Here is a 21,381-nt window from a genome sequence, read left to right on the forward strand (position 1 = left end):
TGAGCAAAGCCTTTTGGGCCTCGGCTTTCCCAGCCTGAAAAAAATATCCCCAACCACAGCTACCATTTTTCAAAACCTCTTGCCAAACATAGTGTTAAGCGTTTAACGTACTTTGTCTCAAGGCTCACAATTCCATTTTGCTGATGAGCAAGCTGAGACGCCGAGAGGTTGTGACTTGCCCGAAGTCACATAGCTAGTAAGTTACCCAGGAGGGACTTGGCTGACTCCAGAGTTCTTAATCACACGGGTGGTCTCATTTCAGCAAGAGCTTTGGAGTTGTGCGCCTATATAGGTCGATCCCCCAGGGTATTCACGAGTGCAGTGAGCCCCTCGGCGGGTTCTTGCCGCACAAGTTCCCGTCTCGGAGCTAGGCACGTGTTTCTTGGCGCATTCCCGCGTGCTAGAGCCCGGGGACAGAGGCACAACAGCCTAGCGCGCTGGTGCCCAGGTGCGCCGTTCTCGGTTGGGTCCCGGCAGAGTCATATGGCCTGAGCTGCTGGGCTGAGTGGAGCGGGGGCGGGGAACTCGGAGTAGAGTCCACGCGGGCCGCGGCGCCTGGGAGGCCGCAATCCGGGCGCCTGCAGCCGGCGAGGCGCGGGGTGACGCGCGGGGGCCCAGCTACCGTGACCTCCTCCGCGGTTTCCATGGAGACGGTGCACTATAAATAAAAAAAAAAAAAAAGAGGAGGAATTTCAAACCCGTTTTCTACGGCGCTTGGCGGGAGGGGGGGAGGAAAGCTCCCTTTGAATCGAGTTTCCCATTTCACCTTCCCAGGCGGTGGGAGCGCTTCCCCCGCAGCCCAGCCGGGAAATTGCCGCCCCTCACACCGCGTGGCGCCCCCCGAGGAAGCTAATTAGCGCAGCCCGGGGAGCTGGGGACTGGGGACCTGCCCCCGGGGGGCCGGGTCCCGCCTCTTGGGGGGGGCGCCTACAAATTGCCACACCCCCCATCTCCCCAGGCTCGCACGCAGCCCGGCGCGGGCCGGGGCACAGGGCGCAGGCGGGAGGTCGCATCTGCAGCTTTGGCGCAATGAATCAGGCGCGGCCGCCGCCGCCGCCGCGGAGCGCGTCTGGCATCCGGAGTCTCCCGGGATCGAAAATAATTTGGGCAAAGCGGTGGGAGGTGTGTGCGCGCGCGCTCCGAGGGGAGGGCGGGGGAGCAGGCCGGGCGGGGTGCGCGGGGCGGGGGGAGGTGCCATCCGACAGCCCCGCTGTGGTGAGAACAGAGTTGACACTTCTTTTCCTTTCCACTTACTGTGGCAAGTACGGGGAGGAAGCTTAACCCTCTCGCTGCTTGGAAGATTGGAGGCGCCGCGAGCGCCCTCGTGAGGGCGTGCCAGGGTTGGGGGGCAGGTGTGTAGTCTGGTCCTTGCTGCCTGTTGGCTTCAGCTCTCTGGCACCTTTGGCACCTGGACATTCCTCAAGTCATCCTTCCGGGAGCTTTTCTCGATCCCCCCTTTTATCGTCTCCAGATCTGGCTAGTGTCAGCACTAGGGCCTCAGTTTCCCCACCTAAACAAGGGGATGAGGGTTCTTCAGTAGCACTTTCCCTATCTGGTGACCCATTTTGCGACCCTCTGGGTTGGGCATTGGGCAGAGGCGGGGGTGGGTGGTTAGGGCAATGGGTGCAGGAGTGGGAACTCCACCCTCTTTCATCTCCGGCTCGCACTCTGGGCGTCCTTCATCAAAATGGCCGGGTTCCTGTTTTTGCTTCTGACGGCAGAAATGTCACCGCCGCTGCATTAAGCACACTCGGTGGGAACAAGGTTTGGCTCGAGGAGCTGGCGCTCAGCCTTGCCAAGCTGCTTGCTGCAGGGGGTTGGGTGGGCCGGCTGGCCAGTTGGCCTGGCTGGGGTCAGCCTTTGTCTGTGTGGGTTCCTACCTTCCTGCCTCTCTGGCATCCCCAGGCTTCCCCTCCCTCAGCTTTGCTCAAGTATCTTGTGGGGTGGGGGAGGCGTCTGTTCAGACCCTTGTGGCTGTTTGGCTCAAGGATGGCAGGGAGAGAAGATGGGGGGAGGGGCAGAACTCATGTCTTCCTTCATATCCCCATGATGGGGAGCACCTCTGATATTCATAATCTCCCCATTGGAGGAGGTTTGCCCATTGGATGAGGAACAAGTGGTAGCCAGGCCTCAGAGCATCCCTAGCCTTGTGACCTGAAGTTCCCCCAGCAGGGCCTAAAGAGAACTTCTTTTCCAATTTCCTTTACCTTCTTTCCAGCCAAGGGATTCCACCCCCCACCCCCCACCCCCTGCAGCGATTCTCAGACCTTGGTGCACATCAGACCACTTGGCCTTGTGAGCTTGTGGATGGGGGGAGGGAGGGAAGATGTGAGGAATATATAAGAGAGTCTGTTTCAGTGGGTCTGGGGTGGTCCTGTCACTTCACTGTGTGCTTCACAAGACCCCAGGGGAGGGCTTGACTCTCACTTTGAGGCATGACCCCTTGTGACCTCACCCAGGAATCAGAGCTAGGAGTCCTACAGAGGTTTGAGGTCATGGCAGTTAGCACCCTCACTGCACAGACTAGAAGACTGAGAGAGAAGGGTCACCTGGTAAGGTAGGGACTTCATGGTTAAGAGTATGGCCTCTCTTGGCTCTGCTCCTAATCAGCTGCATGCTGGAGGGCAGGTGAGCTAAACTGTGCCTTGATTTTCTCAGTTGTAAAATGCGGGTAACACTAACAGTTATAACACACCAAAACACTGTGTGGGTTCAGTGGAACACTGAGTGGAAAGTGCTCAGTGCGGGTCCAGGTATTTAGTATTACTCCATGATAAATGTGAACCTTGATCATCATTATCACTATTAGAACCAGGACTGCAACTCAGGTCTGTGGTTCAGATAGTAGTTTCGGGGGCAGAGGGTTAGACCCAACCGTCTCTGCTTCCCCAAGTCTGGTCCTTCAGGGGCTCCATCAGGTCCTGGGCAGGGAAGGGTGCGTGGAGGGCAGGAGTCAGTCCCATGAGACCAGGAGGTGGTCTCATCTGTGGGTGTCTTCCAATCAGAAGCCCTAACAAGGGTATCCTTTTTTACCCTAAAGAACTATTGCCCTCGCGTGGCTCCAATAGTTACAGATGCCCGTTGGGCACTGGCCTGGTTAGTGTTTGAAGCCTCGCCCCTCCTAGAACCATGTCCAGCTATACTTCTTTTTTTTGTTTGTTTGTTTATTTGTTCATTTATGTAAACTTAACATCCAGTGTAGGCCTTGAACTCAGGACCTCAAGATGGCATGCTCTTCCGATTTTAGCCAGGCACCCCCGCATGTATGCCAAGCATCAGGTTCTCTGCTGTGGAGAAAAGGCCAGGTAGCCTCCCAAGGGATGGTGGTGAGACAAGCAGTGTTGAATTTGGGCATTTGGGGAGCAGGCACAGGATGGGAATAGGGCCCCCAAATTGGAGAGGGCTTTTGGGATGTGGGATTCCACCTCCCTTGGGAGCTGTAGGAGGACGTAGGACCAAAATGTTTCCGGAACATAGGGCCAATGTCTGCTTCATTTAGAGGCTTTGGGCCTACTGGTTTCTGAAGTGTCACCCAGGGATGATGGTCAGAATGCTGGAAGGACTTTCTGAAAACCAGGGCCATGTTCCGGAGAGGGTCCTAAGGTGGTCCCTGGATACAAGAGCGCTTTCAAGTCTGACTTTGGGAAGGGGTGTGTGTTTACCGGAGCCTGGTGAATGGCTAAGATGTGCTCTTAGAGTTCCTTCCTGGCCCGTAGACAGCAGAGGGCACTGGCCTTGGGCCTTGCTGTTGTCACACACACGTGCCCACATGCCTACCCTTGCTCAGCCAATATGCCTCCAGATTCACACCGACCCTCGTGTTCTCATGCCTCCACATGCACATCTTTATATCCACAGGCTAGAACACCACACGTGCGATGCATATATGTACACCTCGGCGTGAACACACAGCATACACTTGGATATCCAGATGCACAGAAACTGACATGCATGTACACAGGGGTATCCTGATGCACCCGTGCACACATCAGTACGTACGTACACACCAATGCCTACATTAACAGCCATGTACACACAAGTGAGCACACACGGGCAAATGCGTAGGCCTTCATCTGTCATCAGCTCCTTTGTGTATGTGGATTGCCTATTTCTCACAAGGACAGAGCTTCAGCGCCAAGTCCCCCGGAGAACAGAGATTTGTTCAACCATGCATAGTGCTCAGAAGGTGTACAATACAGTGTTATTTGGAATAGGTGATTAAATGTCTAAGCGTGTACAGGGATGTATGAGTCAATAATAACCAGATAGCAGAGGCACCCACTGTTCATTGAGCATGTACTTTGTGTTTTATCCTTAGCTTAGTGCTGTCTTCACAGGTATCACCTCATGTAAGCCTTGTAGCATGTAGGAAGCAAGTGCTATTATAATTCTTGTTTAGGCCTGTAGGGACTGAGGCTCTGAGGAACGGTCAGGACCTGCGTTAGTGTCCCAGGATGCCCTACCCAAGCACCACATGCTGGGCGGCTTCACCCACAGACATTTATTGTCTCACAGTTCCGGAGATTAGAAGTCCAGATCAAGATATTGGCAGCCTCCTTTTAAGGGCTATGAGGGAAGGAACTGTTCCAGTCCTCTGTCCTTGACTTGTAGATGGCCGTCTTCTCTGTGTCTCTTTATATCGTCTTCCCTGTAGGAGTGTCTGTGGCCAAACTTTCCCCTTCTTGTAAAGATATCAGTTGTGTTGGATACGAGCCCACCCCAATGACCTCATTTTAACTTGATTATCTCTGTAAGGACGCTATCTCCAAATGAGGCACATTCTGAGGTCCTGGGGGTTAGGGACATCAGCATATGAACTTTGGGGAGGACACAGTTCGACTCATAACACTACCCAAGGTCACATATCTAGGAGGTAGGGTAAGCAGGATTTGATCCCAGATCTGGAATGCCACACTTTCCTCCTATCCTGTGTTGCAGTGTGTGTGTGTGTGTGTGTGTGTGTCCTCATGGTCATTCTCCATAGTTCCCATCTTCTACCAGCATGTGGGCATCTAGTGCCTGCTTGCATGAAGGGCCAGGGGCCCTGCCTCACTGGCATGCTGGTAGCTTTAATGCTCCTTTGGTCATGATACGGGCATCCAAAGCTATTCCCCAGGACCCTGATGGCCAGCGCTGCCCGACAAGTCAACACTGACAGGAATGCGTGGAGATGCAACCAGGGGCCAGGGGCTGCCTGACTTCCCCCACCAGCTGCCATCTCGGATGCTGCGGCCTCATTTCAGAGGCTGCTGGCTTTGAAACGCTCAACCCAGTCAGGCGGGAAGCTGGAGCCCGTGTGGGGGCAGGGGGCGGTCACGAGGCCTTCCTGCATCAGCTGGGCCAGCTAGGACTAGGCAGGCCATGTGCCGACCTTTGTCCTGACGTCCTGAACCTTTCCATGTGCTGCAAGAAGGCAGAGGGGCAGACCTCACCTCTCCTGCTCCTCTGAGCTTGGCTGGAGATGCTAAAAAAGAAACCTGGCCCTTGGGCCAACAAGGGAGAAAAAGCCCCTAGTCTGATGAGGGAGGCGCAGCCTCAATCCTACAAGGACCTCAGACTTGGGATGCATGGCTTTTGCTGTCAGGGGTTTTTCAGCCTGAAAAGTCCTACTAGTTTTTCTGAGTCTCATTATGCCCATCCATGAAGTGGGGATGAGCCCAGTTTGCTGTGAAGGTTCTGGAAGTTACTATGGTCCTGAGGGACCAGGATTAATGTGGGCATCTTACTCCCTGCATAGCATTTAGGTGAGGAGGAGGATATGGTGATGGGTAATATTTACTGAACACTGATAGGGGCTCAAACTAAATGCTTATTGCATTCTTTACCTAATTATCTAATTTAATCCTTCCAAAAAGTCCAGGAGGCAGCTACCGTCACCATTGCTATTTTCTAAGTGAAGAAACAGATTCAGTGAGGTGAACTTGCCCAAAGTCACACCGTGAGAGAGTAGATGTTTGATCTGCTCTTATGCATTCACAGCAGCCCCTGAAACTGCATGGAGATGAGGTCCCCAGATGGAGGGCCTGACAGTGAGACTCTACCATGGCTGTTACAGTTCTGGTTTTGGGGTCTCCACACTCTGAGCCCTACCCTTGCCTGGGGATGGGGGCTGCAGTGTGTTCATAATGATGACGATATGCATCTTTCACCAAGGTAAACCAAGCACCTGACTCCACACCTTTGAATTTGGTCCTCACAGCAGCCCTGTGGGAAGTATTCCTGCTTTACAGGTGATGGTACAGAGTGCTGGAGTCCGTCTCCAGAGTGGGTCGGAAGGGCTGTGCATGTCTCAAATCAGGTCTGCTGCATCCATGAGGATATTCTTTCTGCTAGAGGCAGACAAGTATCTTTGGATGTTTTTAAAGTTTGTTTATGTATTTATTAATCTTTTTTAAATGTTTATTTACTTTTAAGAGCAAGAGAGAGAACGGGAAGGGCAGAGAGAGAGGGGGACAAAGGATCCGAAGCAGGCTTCATGCTGATAGCAGAGAACCCAATGTGGGCCTCGAACTCAGGAACCGTGAGACCGTGATTTGAGCTGAAATCAAGAGTCAGACATTCAATAGATGGAGCCACCCACACACCCCAACAGGCAGGCAAGTATCTTTGGGTCATTTCAGAACAACAGTTCTGGTTCCTTTCCCCTCCCCTGGGTTGCTGGAATGTGGGGACAGGTAAGGTTGCAGGTTCCCAAGGACCAGTTCCCAAGAGTAACATCACCAATGTTAATAGTTGACATGTATTGAACACTCACTTTGTGGCAAGGGTGATGGTTATATGTGTTTTTATAGCCTTAGAATCTTTTCTTTCTTTTTTAGGGAGAGCATGGATGAGGAGAGAAGCAGAGGGAGAAAGGTTTGTTGTTGTTTTTTAATTTTTACGGTTTATTTTTTAACTTTTTAAGAATATTTATATACTTTTGAGAAGGAGAGAGAGAGAGAGAGACAGAGACAGAGACAGATCACAGGTGGGGGAGGGGCAGAGAGAGAGGGAGACACAGAATCCGAAGCAGGCTCCAGGCTCTGAGCTGTCAGCATAGTTATTTATTTTGAGAGGGAGAATGTGTGTGAAAGCAGGGGAGGGGCAGAGACAGAGGGAAAGAGAATCTCAAGCAGGCCCCATGCTCTGCGTGGAGCCCAACGACCCCAAAATCACTGCAAAATCTTGACCTGAGCCAAAGTCAAGAGTCAGTCACACGACGGACTGAGCCATCCAGGCGCCCCCTCTCAGAATCTTCCTTAACAGAGTCGTTCAGGCAGCCGAGGCCAACCAAGATGAGTAGGCACAAGGTTCCGTTCAAATAAGCCAGTATTATTGAGCATCTGTGGAGAACCAGGCACTGGGCTGGGCCCATGTAGGGGACAAAAAGGACAACATCCGGAAGGCAGATGTAAGACACTGTGATAATATAGGGGAACAACTAGACTGTGGGGACACAGACACTAGGGCTAGGAAGGATTTCCCAGAGGAAGTAACATTTAAGCTGAGAACGGAGAGTTAATAGTATTTAGCCAGGCAAGAAAGGATTGGGGGACAGGAAGAGTTCTGGGCTGAGAGAACAGCCTAGAACCGGGGAGGCCAGAAGGTGGGAAAAGAACAGGCGAGCTGATGAACTTAAGGAATCTAACCATGGCAGAGAGTGGCATGTGAGGGGGGTCAGGGAGGGCAGAGCATTGATTCAGGACGCCACTGGCTCCGACCTGGTGGCATGTGATCTGCTGATCCAGTTTCCATCCCTCCTTCCACATGGTGCTTCCCTATCTCCAAGGCTCTTTCCCAATCAGATCTGCCTAATACTCTGAGAAGTACGTGGAGTAAGGGTCACCGTGCCCATTTTATAGATGAAGAAATGAAATCTCAGAGGTTACAGGGTTGGTGCATTTCACCCGGTAAGGCTTGTAAGAGGGGTGCTGGACCTCAGTCCCAGACATCTTCAGGGAGGTACTGAGCCAAGAGTCTGGGCTATTTGCAAGAAATTAGTGTGGATTCTGGGGTGATGGTTGCAGGTTGCGGGGGGCACAGCCTGGTTTAGGGAAGCCCTGGGACTGTAGGGGAGGGTGGGGATTCCTCCCCCTGAAGCTCCAGACTGGGCAGGACTGCTGCTGCCTCCCTCTCTCCCTCTCTCAGTCCATCCCCAGTGGTTTGTAGGGGGTGAGTCAGCCTGGATGAAGTCACCCGCTTCCTCACAGCCTGCGCCCCCTGACCTGGAAGGCGCCTGCCAGGGGCACCAGCCCAGCCGGAGGACAAGCTGGGCAGCCCTCCAGGTCGCTCCCTCGCCGTTGATTTAGGGGGGCTGGAGGTGTCCGGAGCCATCAGAAGCAGCTGGGTGTCTGGGGTTGCGAGGCCCATAAGTCATGGCACCACCCGCCGGTCCCCGCAGTGCTCCCCGAGAGGTCTGTGATGAATCGCCAGGGACTGGGCTCATCAAAATCAGTTTATGCCAAAGGGAAATTAATTTCTGTTGCTCTGAGCTGGGGTGTGGGGAAGGGAAGGGCAGCTCCGGAGGCAGGCCTGTGACAACACTGTGGGGAGGGGCTGGAGTCCTGCAGCGTGGCCGTGGCGGTCTCCGGGCCAGAGGCCCCGCTGGTGCTAGAGAGGGCGACTGTGCCTCTGAAGGAGCCTCTTAGTCTTGGGAACAAGAACCCAGATTTTGTTCTTTTTATTAATTCTTTCTCTCCTCCTTCCTTCTCTATTCCTGTAAATATTTCTTAGTACTTACTTTGTGCCAGGCAGTGATCTAGGTGGGAACACAATAGCGCAGAGGACAAAGTCCTGCTTTCCTGGAGCATGCGTTCTGGGTAGGTAAGACAGACAGACTGGAAGTAGATACATAAGAAAGTGTAAGGGGAGAGTACTGGGCCAGCATTAAAACAGGGTGATGTGACCCACTTACCCAGCTGATCCAGTGGTCAGGAAAGACCTCTGAGGACTTAGGTAAGCTGATACGTGAGTTTGGGGAAGAAGATAGCCCATCAGTTGTTAAGCAAATTTTCTCAAAATCTAGCCCTGTTGAGGCTGGGGCTGGGATAGGAGAGTGCATTTCGAGGGAAGGAACCAACTAATAATATAAAGGCAGGGAACTCCCAGCCAAGCACTCCGCTGTGAGTCCTGGCTGTGACTGTGTCCACCATGTGCTCAGCCTGGGGCCTGGTTGTGTCAGAGGCTGGGGGTGGGGGCGGGGGGAGGGCAGGCTGGGTACATGGCTCTGCTTCCTGGAATGTCTGTCTTACTAGCAGGAGAGTTCAGTAATTGAATACATTATCTTTATTAGAAACAAGAATGGATTGCTTATAGGGAAATGCATAAGATTCTTTAAAGATGAAAGAGGAGATGTCAAAGGAACATCCGGTTGGACAGCTGGCCCAGGCCCAGCGATCTGGTTTCACTATTCCTGAGCCCTGGGGGCTGATCTGTGGTAAGGTGTGAGCAGCTGAGTCAGGCCTTTCTCCACCCAGCTTTCCTTGAGCCCCTCTCTCTGTTAGGAGCCCTCAGTGGCTCCTCATTGCCCAGTACCAAGAACAACAGTTGTCAGTTTTTGAGTAGTTACTTTAGGCTGGGCAGAGTGCCTCTCTGAATTCTCAGAACAATGCTATGAGGTGGACACTTTTATCATTTCCATTTTGCAGATAAGGAAACTGAGCCTTGGAAAGGGGAAGAGACATTCCCAAGGTCCCATAGCTGGTCAATGGCAAAGTCAGGATTCACACTCACAGCCTGAGCCATTAATTGCCACAGCCTCCCCACTCTTACTTACTCCTGACCCATGTTCCCCTCATCCTGTGCTTCATCAGCTGAGCACACAGCCCTTTTGCTGTTTCTCAACCATGCTGCGCAGCATCTCACCTCAGAACCTTTGCATGTGCTGTTCCCTCTACTTGGAGTCCCTTCCCTCCCCAGCTCTTTGTTGAAACCCTAACCATTCTCCATAGTTTAGTTCAGCTTCTTTGTCCCCATGAAGTCATGTGTTTCTTCTCACAAACAAGGAGGCTGCCCTTTATGTCTTATGCCCCACGGTTCTATTGAGGCTACTCTCTGGGCCCTAATCATACTTCTTTTTTTTTTTTTTAAACAGACAGAAGTTTCTGACTTCGAGGAACTTCTGTTCTTTTTTTAAATTTTATTTTATTTTAATATTTATTTTTGAGAGAGAGAGGAAGACAGAGCGCCAGTGGGGGAGGAGCAGAGAGAGAAGGAGACACAGAATCTGAAGCAGATTCCAGGCTCTGAGTTGTCAGCACGGAACCAGACACGGGGCTCGAGCTCACAAGACGTGAGATCATGATCTGAGCCTAAGTCAGATGCTTAACTGACTGAGCCACCCAGGCGCCTCCCTAATCACACTTAATTTGTGTTCCCAAAGATTGGAGTGTGACAGTCGAGGATTCAGATTTAATTTAAAATTTTTTTAGTTTTTTTTTTTTTTAAACGTTTATTTGTTTTTTGAGAGACAGAGAGAGCACCAACAGGGGAGGGACAGAGAGAGAGGGAGATGCAGAATCTGAAGCAGGTTCCAGGCTCTAAGCTGACAGCACGGAGCCAGACAAGGGGCTCAAACCCACGAACCGAGAGATCATGACCTGAACCAAAATCGGATGCTTAACTGAGTGAGCCACCCAGGCGACTCAAGATTTAGATTTTAGTCTCATTTCTATCACATATTGACTCTGCCATCTTGGGAAGGCAACAACCTCTGTAAGCCTCAGTTTCTTCATTAGTAAAGTGGGGGTATAGTGGGGAGCAAATAGACAATGACTTAGAAACTCATCATGGAGTCCAGCTGGCATTGAATAAATGGCAACTGTTGCTACATACTTTTTCCCAGCTTCAGTTTTGTCATCTGTAAAGTGGGAGGAATAGGAGAAATACAAGAATTCATAAAAGGGTATCCAGAATGCCCGCTACACAGCCAGGGATTCATCACGTTTCTTTCCCTCTCAGGCCCAGCCCATGGCTTTGTGGCTTGGAGAGTATTTTTTTCAATAGAAGTTGAGGTAGATTTACATTTCCAAGGGATATGGCCTCCCTCAGTCCAGGCAGCCCTCAAGCCCAGCCTGGGTGCCCACGGCATTTCCATCCTCCTCCTCCTCATCCTCATCATTAATTTTTTTGAGGTGGGCAACTAGTATTTTCTTCATTTTATGTAAAGCACTTTTAGAAAACTTTGCTGTTATTGATCTGTAACCTGTTATTTAAGTATAGTTAGTGGCTGCACATGCAGCTTCAAGTAAAGTCCCCAGTTCCCTTCCACACAGGCAGCTGCAAGTCCTTCCTAAGTAGCAATTTGGGAGTGCTCTCTATCCAGAACCCCCCCCCCCCCCGTCAACCCTGTCTCCGCTCTCCCTTGGTTATGAAGCAAATTCTCTGGAAACTGCTCTTTAGTGGCTGGGGGCGGGGGTGGGGGAAGACCCCAGCTCCTCACAGAAGGGGTCCTTCAGCCACCTTCACAGGGAGACCTGGTGTGAATAGCATTAGCAGAAAGATGGGCTGCTCCGGAGGAGGCTGGGAAATCTGCTTTGAGGTGAGGGAGGGGGCTGTCCCTAAAAGGCCAGTGGGACCTCCTTCCCTAAAGACCTGCCGTCTTTCCTACCCATTCTTCAGGGCACCTGTCACTTCACTTTCAGGGCTGAGAAGACTAAGTGCCAGGGTCTTCATCTTGGGGCTATTTCTCTAGGGATTGGGATGGATCCTACTTTTGAAATATAGAGACAGGGGCACCTGAGTGGCTCAATTTGTTGGGTGTCTGACTTCAGATCAGTTTATGATCTGGTGGTTCATCGCTTCAAGCCCCATATCGGCCTCTGTGCTGACAGCTCAGAGCCTGGAGCCTGCTTCAGATTCTGTCTCCCTCTCTCTTTGCCCCTCCTCTGCTCATGATCTCTCTCTCTCTCTCTCTCTGTCTCTCTCTTAAAAAAAATATATACATATATAAAAAATATGTTAGAAGTACAGAGATAGCCAATGGGAGGCTTGACTGTGTCCCCTTTTGGGGCCACAACCAATGGAAATAGAACTTTTCAGAGGAACTGGCTCTGTCCAAAGGGCAGCCCTCGAAGATGGGGTTCCTGCAGTCTGGCTGGTCCACTGGGTGCCCAGGTGTCCCTCTCTACTGGTTGGGGTTTGAGCATCAGTTTGCAAATATTGGAGGAGCTGGAGAAACTACCCGACTTTGGAAAACTGGATTAAGAATAGAGAAAGAGGGCAGCAGACTCTGGGAAGACTCTTGTCTTTTTGGTTCATGGTGCGTGAGAATTTCAAGGGATATTTTTGTCTGAAGGGACATGGAGGCCTGGGAGTAACTGGGCCTCCAGGTGGCTTTGTAGGCCTGGTCGCCCCTCCTTCCCTCTCCCCGCACCTTCCACCCCAATATTCCCTAGCCCTGTGTATGCAGGGGCAGCAGAGGCTCCGGAGTGAGCGACAAAGTAGATGGTATGTGTTGTCAGGAGGAAAACACTGCCTGGGCTTGTCTGGTCAGCCTTTACCCCTCTGCCCTTGGGGACTGGGAGTCCAGCCATCCTTACTGTGTATTCACTTATGTAATCAACAGTGTTTCTTAAGGGGCACCTGGGTAGCTCAGCGGTTAAGCATCCCACTCTTGATTTCAGCTCCCGTGATGATCTCACAGTTTGTGAGTTCGAGCCCCATGTTGGGCTCCAGGCTGACAGTGCGGAGCCTGCTTAGGGTTCTATCTCTCCTTCTCTTTCTCTGCCCCAACTTCATGTGTACACATGTACTCACTCTCTCTTCCTCTCAAAATAAATAAATAAGCTTAAACAACAATAGCAACGTTTCTTGAGATCCCATGGCCCAGGTATTGTGCTGGGAGCTAGGCCTCTTGACCCAAAATATGTCTCCATTAAAGTCCTCAAGGAAGGACACCTGGGTGGCTCAGTTGGTTAAGCCTCCAGCTTCGGCTCAGGTCATGATCTCACGTTCGTGGGTTTGAACCCTGCATCGGGCTCTGTGCTGACAGCTCAGAGTCTGGAGCCTGCTTTGGATTCTGTGTCTCCCTCTCTCTTTGCCCCTCCCCCTCTCAAGCTCTGTCTCTCTCTGTCTCAAAACTAAATAAAACATTAAAAAATTTTTTTAAAGTCCTCAGGGGGCTCACCAACAAGAGAGCTAGGTCTGAGGTTGGAGATGCTCACAGCAAAATCCCCTAAGCTGGTTAAGAAGCAGGGATGACTGCCTTGAAGTGACTTGCTGCATTCCTATTATTAGCACGTCTGTTAGCTGTGTGAACTTGATAGAGTTCCTTAAACTTGCTGCGCATTACTTTCCTCATCTTTACTTAATTAATTTATTTTTTAAGATTTTATTGTATTTATTTATTTCTTTATTTCAGAGAGATAGAGAACAGGGGAGGGGCAGGATAGAGAGAGAAAATCCTAAGCAGGCTCCATGTCCAAGCCCAGCACAGAGCTTGAAGGGGGGCTCAATCTCACCGTTGTGAGACTATGACCTGAGCTGAAATCAGGAGTCTGATGCTTAACCAACTGAGCCATCCAGGAACCCTTTAAGATTTTATGTATGTATGTATGTAAAGTTTATTTATTGTTGAGAGAGAACACAAGTGGAAGAGGGGCAGTAAGCAAGGGAGAGATAATCCTAAGCAGGCTCTGTGTGCTGTCAGTGAAGAGGCCAAGTGGGGTTCTCATGAACTGTGAGATCAGGACCTGCGCCGAAATGAACAGTCAGACGCCTGACTGACTGAGCCACCCAGGCGCCCCAGATCTTATTTTTAAGTTGTCTCTCCAGCCAACACGTGGCTCCAGCTCACAATCCTGAGATCGAGAGGCATATGTTCTAGGGTTTGGGCCAGCCTAATGTCCCTACTTTCTTCATCTTGAAAATGGGAATAATAGACTTCTGGCTGGATCCTTTGGTAGAGGATATGGCTCTTGATCTCAGGGTTGTGGTTTTGGGCCCCATGTTGGATGTAGAGATTACTTAAAAGTAAAATCTGTGAAAGAAAAGAAAACAAAGCAAATGGGAATAATAATAGTACTTACCTCAAAAGTTTGCTGTGAAGATTTAATGAGTTAATACAGGTAAATATCCCTTAGAATAGCACCTGCCAGACAGTAAGTATTCTGTAAGTATTAAATAAAAGATACAAACCGCTACCACTTGTGTGAGTTAGACTTGGCAAGCCATTAGATGGGAAAGCTTCCGAGGCAAAGAGAACACAGGCCTGGATGTGACAAAGTAGTGTCCTCCAAGGAACTCCTTTCTCCGTCACCTGATGGCTGTCCTGGTTGAAAATTTGGGCTGGTAACTCCTCCATTGCCCTTCTGTGGTCTTGGGGCTAGTCAGGCCTGGGCCTGAGATGCCACTGAGTCCACGGGCGCGGCCACACCCCCTCATCTGTTTCTGCTCCCCTCTGGCTGAGCAGTGCTGGGCATTCCCCAGTGGGCATCGGAGATCCTTGTGGCGGGGAAGCCCCAGGGGCAGGAGGGCTTGGGGGAGGTGCTCTCTGAACAATGCCCTAAGGGAAAATGAGAATTCCCCCAGAAGGGGGTAGGGAGGGAGTTCTGGGCTGAGAGAACAACCTAAAGAAATGTGGGGAGAGATCCCCACCCAGAAGAGAAACAAAAAGACTTTGGGTGGAGTTTAAGCTCTGGCCCTGGGGAGCCCTATTTGGGTCCATTTTAGTAGGCATTTTGCATTGTCCTCCCTGTGCCCTCTAGCCCCAGCCTGGGTGGTGGCCCAAGAGGTTAAAGTCCAGTCTTGCTCCGGGGCCAGCCCAGAAGCTGGGGTAGGGGTGATGGTTGTCTGGGTTCCTCCCTCCCTCTGCAGAGCCAGGAGAGTTTGGCAAAGCAACAAGGCAGCCTTTGTGTCCCTCTGTGCGTCTAGGCAGGTCTGGCCCAGCCTAGGCTGCTGCTGGTTTCACTGCCCTGTGATCCTGTCCAGGCAGCACAGGGCGAGTTGGGCAGGCCCTCCTCAGGGTTCCCAGTGTGGCTGCCTTGTGTCCCTTGCACCCCTACCGGGGCTCCCCAGGGGAAGCTACCTGTGGCTTGGGGCTGGCCATGAGGACCCAGAGCAGGTAGTGGGTGGGCAGAGATCTGCACAGGGGAGGGGGATGGGAGCTGGATGCGTGGGAAGGCTCCTGTGTGCCTGAGGGGTACCCCAGGGTGAGTCTGTGAGTGGGCACTGGGGTGAGGATGTGCTTCTGGGTGTGAGGGTCTGGGCTGCAGCACATGAACAGCCCCCCGCCTGCTCAGAACAGAGCACTGCTGTCTCTCAGCAGTGGCAACAACGAGGCCTCTCTCTTGGCACATAATGTCCCCTCTGTATTGTCTGCTGTGCAGTGGTGACGATAATTTTAAGGCCCAAATCCTTTTCGTAGGGGGCAGGGTGAGGCGGGAGATTGGAGGCGGGAGATCTGGGGAGGGCAGGAGCTCCTAGGCGGGTTTCAGCCTGTGTTCAGGGAGGTCTGTTGTTTATTTTGGGGGTCCGCCCCACCTACAACCCCTACAGGGGCAGTAGAGAGAAGTAGGGACTCTGGGAAGCCTCTGCCAGAATTCCCGCCCATCTGCCTAGACTTCAAGGCCTGGGGCCTGGACCTCTTCAAAGGAAATAGCTCCGATAGTCCCTTTCACTCACTGCCTGGTCTCTGCTCATCCAGATGTTTCTTCATGTCTATCCCTAGTCTTTCCTGCTGTGGAAGCACTAGGCCAGCAGTTGCCAACCTTTTTGTTGTCAGGACTCCGTTCCAGGCTTAATAATTACCAAAAACTCCCAAAGAGCTTTTGTTGATGTGAGATTTACCATATTAGAAATTGAGAAAATCAAGAACGTGTGTTTATTCATTTATTTGAGAGTAACAGTAACAGTTCATTACATGCTAGCATAGATAATACATTTTTGTGGAAAATAACTTTATTTTCCAGAACAAAACAAAATTAGTAGAAAGAGTGGCGTTGTTTGTACACCTTTGCAATCTCATTAATATCTGGCTTAATAGAGCAAACAGCCCCCTTGGGGTTCGAGTCTCATATCTGCTCTTGCTTCCAGTTTGTTGTGGGATGTTTGTTTTTCTGTTGTTGAAGTATATGAAGAAATCTGTCTTCATACAGATCTCTGGTTGGAAAAGTGAGGAGCATTTTTATGGCCTTTTCAGATAATTTGATACTACACCAAAACTTGACAAGTAGAAGTTTCTTAAAGGTCAGTTACCATGTAGAATCTGAAACCCTATCCATGAACTTTTCATATTCTGCTACATGAAGATCCATTTGTCTCTCTTGTACTTTAAATGGATCTCTTGCCTATGCATGATATAATAACATCATGCACTGGTCATTTAGAAAGCATTAGTTCACAGAGTTCTGCAAATCTCTCAAATGTTAACACATTTCTTTATATAATATTGAATACTAGATTCCAGTGGTACCACCGCCCATTTGATCAGAAATGTCCAGGAAACTATCAAGCTTATGGTAACCTATATAAGTATTCTAAAATTTAAATTTTTCTTAAAAATAGAATTTTATCATTAGCAATAAGTACCGTAGTTATTTTCCTTGGAGTGACAGGCTCACTTGATTATTTTTGAGAGAATACCCACCAAATACCCAAGCCTAAAGTTTGTCAGTCTTTTTTCTCTTTTCCTTCAATTTTTTTTAATGTTTTATTTCTATTTGAGAGACAGAGTGCAACCGGGGGAGAGGCAAAGAGAGAGGGAGACACAGAATTGGAAGCAGGCTCAAGGGTCCTAGCTGTCAGCTGAGAGCCCGACATGGGGCTTGAACCCATGAACCGTGATATCATGACCTGAGCCGAATGCTTAACCGTCTGAGTTACCTAGGCGCACCTAAAGTTTGTCAGTCTTTATGGTGTTACATGAAAAAAGCAGCTAGTTTATCATGTAACTCAAACAATCACACAAGTGATTTTCCTTGAGGCAACAATCATACTTCGGTATGTTACGGAAGTACTTTATGTGAATTTCCTATACATAATGTTAAAAAAATGTGTAGGCAATGTTTAAGATTTAATACAATTACTAATTTTATTGCTTCATTTCAAAGACATTCTTTTTTTGTAATGTTTATTTTAAGAGAGAGAACAAGAGTGCACACATACGCCCACGCCACGCACAAAGGGGAGGGCCAGAGAGAACGGGAGAGAGAATCCTAAGCAGGTTTCACGCTGTCAGTGCAGAGCCCCATGTGGGCATGGATCCCATGAACTGTGAGATTATGACCTTACCTGAAACCAAGAGCCAGAGGCTTAACTGACTGAGCCACCCAGGCACCTCTATTTTTTAGGCTCTGTGCCCAACATGGGGTTCAAATTCACAACCCCAAGATCAAGACTTGCATGCTCTAGGGGCACCTGAGTGGCTCAGTCTTTTTTAAGCGTCCCACTTTGGCTCAAGTTATATCAGTACATGAGTTTGAGCCCCATGTTGGGCTCTCGGCTGTTAGTTCAGGGGCTGGAGCCTACTTCAGATTCTGTCCCCCTGTATCTGCCCCTCTCCAATTCACCCTCTTTCTCTCTTTCAAAAAGGAATACATGTTAAAAATGTTTAAAAAAAGTGTCATGCTCTACCAACAGAGCCAGCCGGGTACCCCAGGAAGGACATTCTTAAGTGAAACGAGCTATTTTTTGTTTTTTTAATGGATACTTTTGATACTGACGAATATAATGACTCCTAGTATAGTTTTGGTGTGATTGTCTTGATTTGTGCTAAGGCACCAAAAATTTTATCCACCGTTGCTTTTGCACCATCAGTGCAAATCTCAATATGGTTAAAAGGTCATATATGGGCGCCTGGGTGGCTCAGTTGGTTAAGTGGCTGACTTCAGCTCACGTCATGATCTCACAGTTCGTGAGTTCGAGCCCTGCCTCGGGTTCTGTGCTGATAGCTCAGAGCCTGGAGCCTGTTTCAGATTCTGTGTCTCCCTCTCTCTCTCTGACCCTCCCCTGCTCATGCTCTGTCTCTCTCACTCTCTCTGTGTCTCGCAAAAATAAATAAAATGTTTAAAAAATGTTTTTAAATTAAAAAGCAAGGTCAAATAATGTCTTAGTATTATTAGTAAAATAATTTTGACTTCATCTACCCCTGAAAAGATCTCAGAGACTCCCAGGGGTCTGTGGACCCTGCTTTGAGAACTGCTGCACTGGGTTATTCTGCCTCGTTTTGTTTCTCAGTGGTGATGAGCATGTCTTAGGTATTTCACTGATTAGGACACGGAGGCCCAGCAGAACCCCACATGGGCTCTCATCTCTCATTCCAGCACTGGAGTGAGAATTTTTTTTCCTGGCAGGCACTAGGGGAGGCTTCTCAAGGGAGTGGCATAGATCTGATGAATAGGCAGAATGCCAGAATGGGGGGGGGGTGGGAGCTTGGGAGTGCATTCGTGGTGAAGGGAACAGCATTGGCAAAGGCCTAGGGAAAAGAATACAGGATGAGGCCAGATAACTAGGGCCTCAAATGCCAGCCCCCGGGCAATGGCACCACAGAGCATGTTGACAGGCGAAGCAGAAGATGAGAGGTGCCCAGAGATAGGGAGGGCCCTGGGTTCCTTCACCAGCTGGCCTTCCCAAGCCAGCTGGCCTCAGGGCTGTGCCCTTAGGGTTGGGTTAACATATGGCCACTCAGATGGACTTACCTTTCATCATCATGACTGGCAGAGTATTGTCCCCTGCCCAGAATTCCCTGCTGAAAAGTGTCTCCATGGGTTTCTACACTGACAGCCTGCTTCTCGTCTCCTTTGTGTTGGCTTTTGTGGTGATAGTGACTAGCTTCCCTCCAGTTTCTTTTTTTTTTTTTAATTTTTTTTTTTATGTCTTTTATTTGTTTTTGAGGGACAGAGAGAGACAGCACAAGCAGTGGAGGGTCAGAGAGAGAGGGAGACACAGAATCTGAAGCAAGCTCCAGGCTCTGAGCTAGCTGTCAGCACAGAGCCCGATGTGGGGCTCGAACCCACGACCATGAGATCATGACCTGAGCCGAAGCTGGCCGCTCAACCGACTGAGCCACCCAGGCGCCCCTTCCCTCCAGTTTCTTATGCCATGCACGAATGTGATGGTGATTTGGGCAGAGGTGGCTGCAGAGGGGAGCAGTTCATAGTGTGGATGTGTAAGTGTGTTATCAGGACCTTTGCACAAATCCTGTGAAAGTGGGGGCTTCAGAGCTGACCCTGGGCAGGGACTGCCTCCCCACCTACTCCAGACCTGGCCTGTCCTTCTTATCCTCCAAAGGCCCTGCGTCCCTGCCCCACCTTGACACTCCCCCCCCCCCCCCCCCCCCCCCCCCCCCCCCCCCCCCCCCCCCCCCCCCCCCCCCCCCCCCCGCCCCCGAGCTGCAGTAACCCTGGTCGGACATGGGGAGCCAGACCTCAGCTTCTTACAAGACAGGCCTCTACATCCTCTGGCGCACATCTGTGCTCCTGGGCTGGGCGCCTGGGCCCGCATGGGTATGCCACACATGTGTTCATGGCTGTACTGTGTGATAGTGTAGGTGTGTCTTGTGCCGTGTGTGTTTGTGACCGTGGCACATGATGTGCTCTGCAGTACATGTTTGTGAGTGTGTACACCCTGCTATGCACACTGAGTCATGTGTGTGTTTGCTTTTGTGTCTTGAGTTGGGTGGCGTGTATGGGTATAGAATGTTGTATATCTTTTGGGGGTGCGAATGTCACTGTGGTGGGTATATGTTTTTGTGTGATTGTTTGTCAGTGATTATCTTGGCCCAGTCCCAGAAGAAGGCCCTCTGAGGTGCTTGGGCTGGAGACTGCGCTCAGATATGCAGCCTACAGCCAGGAGGTCTGACTGGGAATGGACATGTCCTCACTAGCCCAGAGAGCATTGCAAGCCCTCAAAGAGCCCCTGTCCAGCGTCACCACCCCTGGCCAGGCAGGATGGGTGGCTGGAAAGGGGGCATGAAAAAACCAAAACAACCTCAGCCTACCCCCCACACCTTTCTGGCACTTGAAACTAGTGGTGGTGGCCCGGTGCCCTGGGCCTGCCCTCCTAAGGCTCCAAGCACTGTGTGTTGTGGGGGTTGGGCAGGGGCCAGAGACACAGTTTGGCCCTGGTGGCCGACTTCAGCTTACAATGGACCACAGAGGCGGAGCTGACCCCAGGCTTTGTCGGGGCTGGGGCTGGGGCTGGGGCTGGGGCTACAGGGAGAATCAGCCCCATTGAGCCAGGCCTGATGCTAAGTTCATTACGTGTGTCATTGATTCAGCAAATATTTATTGTACATGTGCTCTGTTCTGGGCCTGGCTTTAGGTATTGGGAGTATAGCGGTCACCTCACTGAGTTAGCTGGGAGAGAGGAGACTGCTCTGCATCTCGCAAATGGAGAAATACATCCTGAGAAGTTAAGTGCTTAGTTTAAGTCATAAGAAAGTTGAGATTTGAAGCCAGGCCTGTCTCATGCCAGAGCCGTCCTCCCCCTGCCCTTGATTCTCACCATTACAGGCTATGTGACCATTGAGTTAGGACCAACAGGGTGAGGGGGTGGGCAGATGATGCTTGGCTAGCCTTGAGCTCCAGGCTATATTGGCTGATGCAGGAGAGTGGGTATAGCAACTAAATTAGCTCCTAGTGGCTTTGCAGGGAAGGTGGTTTGCCTGGAGGGGGGGGTCCCTCAAGGTTGTGCATAAAGGTGGTCAGGTGGAGATTCAGGTGTGGGAGTGGAATGGAGGGTATACTTTGTGTTTCTAGGATGCACTGGGACCCAAGGGAACGCCTCCTCACTGGCTGTAGGACCTGGGATGCTTCATTCTGTGCCTCAGCTTCCTTATCTGTGAAGTGGGCACAACGATATTCCCTCTCAGTGGTACAGGGCTCCTGGCCTGGTGCCTGGTGCACAGTAGGGCACTAGGGGGACTGGGCAGAGCTGGAAGTTGGCAGGGCCTCCCTAGGTTCTCTACTCAGTCCCAGGAAATGGGTAGTGGGTAGGGAGGAGGAGGAGCAGATGTGCCCGCGTCTCACAAGAGCAGCCGCATTTAGCCACCGAGTCAGGATTGAAATATTCCTGAGGGAGAAGAACCCTCAGGCTTCAGGGCTGCAACAGCTCGTCAGTGGGGAGCGGGGAAGGGATGTTGTCACCATCTGCCTCGTGTCTGTCTGCGACTAAAATAATACTGGGGTGAGACTCGCCGCAGGCACGGGCCCAGCCGCAAGGTTCCCCGGAAGAGGGAGGGGCCGGGGGGTGCTGGCAGGCTCCTGGGGGGATCAGCCTCGTGAGTGTAGGGCCAGGGGACCCCCCCAGACCTGGCCAGCTTCTGCTCTAGAGGGGAGACCGAGCATGTGCTGAGATCCCAGTAAAGCAGGGGCAACAACAGAAACAAAACAGGAGGGACAGACAAATCGCCTGATTCAGCTTCCATGAGCTGATCCAGAATATTGAAACCAGAAAACGTAGCAA

General features: G+C 50.9%; 1 long non-coding RNA gene across 1 annotated transcript; it reads right to left on the reverse strand.

The window, feature by feature from the left end:
* Window positions 1-89: 89 nt before the first annotated feature.
* Window positions 90-1,083, reverse strand: LOC115293735. Its single transcript, XR_003909576.1, has 2 exons — window positions 767-1,083; window positions 90-658 (listed from the first exon to the last, which is right to left on the reverse strand). It is a non-coding gene; the product is annotated as an uncharacterized LOC115293735 (long non-coding RNA).
* Between the last annotated feature and the right edge of the window lie 20,298 nt (window positions 1,084-21,381).

Source organism: Suricata suricatta, chromosome 6 (assembly GCF_006229205.1).
Source record: "Suricata suricatta isolate VVHF042 chromosome 6, meerkat_22Aug2017_6uvM2_HiC, whole genome shotgun sequence".
Lineage (NCBI taxonomy): Eukaryota > Metazoa > Chordata > Mammalia > Carnivora > Herpestidae > Suricata > Suricata suricatta.